Genomic DNA, 1277 nt, shown 5'->3' with positions numbered 1-1277 from the left:
AATGTGCAACCCCACCCTGCAAAGATCACATCACAGAAGATCGAATAGCTTGGTTAGGAAAAAATTCCTCATCCACCTTATTCTCCTGACGTTGCTCCTTCTGACTACCATTTGTTTCATAGTTCACAGAATCAATGGGAGGGGAGACTTAACTTCCACAAGCCAGGAGGAGGTTGAAACTGACATTTCAGAGTTTTTCACTTTGAAACCAAAAGAGTTTTACATTGATGGGATTAAAAAGCTTGTAAATAGATGGAAGGAAGTCATAGATAATCAGGGAAAGTACATTGATGATTAAATTTCAATTAAATAGAACATTTGATTACTTGTTTTCTTTATTCAAAATCCGGACGGAACTTATGGGATGACCTGATACATATATGTGTTTATTGCACTCAAAGGTAAAGAAGGATTATATTTTCAAACTATTGTTCTATTCAATCGGCTTTTAGGTTGGTTACACATCAGCAGAAGTTCACTCAAGTGTTTAGTTGACTGATAGCTTGATTCAATAGCACTATGGCTAGAAAATATATAATCCCTATTTACCTTACACTTCGATAAAGATATATCATGAAATATAAATATATATATATGTCATAGTCTTCACACTATGTAACAAAACAGTATCGAATACTTACATGATTTTGTACTATGCAAGAAACCAAAACCACATACATACATACATACATAAATACATGCACACACACACACACACACAGACACACACACAAATACATATATATCTAAATATATATATTACATGTATACATGATATAAATATATGTATATATATATATATATATATAAATACATATTGTTCAAAACAGTTTAATTCAGATTCTGTGCTACTTCAAGTTTCAAAGCCCCTAATGGAGCCTCTTGTTAGGCAGGTCAGAATTATATATATATACATATATATTTACATACACACGAGCGCACACACACATTATATATATTGTATATATATATATATATATATATATATATATATATATATACACACATGTATGTATACTATATATTGTACACATACACAAACACATATTTGTATACATAAATGCACATCTGCATCATATATATATATATATATATATATATATATATATATGATAGCTTAATGGAAGCAACAAAACTAAATGATTTCCTTTCAAGCATGCAACTCCAACTCACACACACAGAACATGCATACATACATGTGAAAGCAAATCATTTTGACCTGTCACTTTCTTAAGGTGTATTGTACTTTTTCATCACGGATATTAAATGCTTAAATA

At 30.1% G+C, this 1277-nt stretch overlaps 1 protein-coding gene across 6 annotated transcripts in view; it reads right to left on the bottom strand.

Moving 5' to 3' along the window:
- The window catches only part of LOC106877721 (cGMP-dependent 3',5'-cyclic phosphodiesterase), a 434395-nt gene that overhangs the window by 197980 nt on the left and 235138 nt on the right, over nucleotides 1-1277 (bottom strand). The window lies entirely within an intron of this gene.

Source organism: Octopus bimaculoides, chromosome 13 (genome assembly GCF_001194135.2).
Source record: "Octopus bimaculoides isolate UCB-OBI-ISO-001 chromosome 13, ASM119413v2, whole genome shotgun sequence".
Classification (NCBI taxonomy): domain Eukaryota; kingdom Metazoa; phylum Mollusca; class Cephalopoda; order Octopoda; family Octopodidae; genus Octopus; species Octopus bimaculoides.
This window is presented reverse-complemented; position numbering and strand designations above follow the sequence as displayed.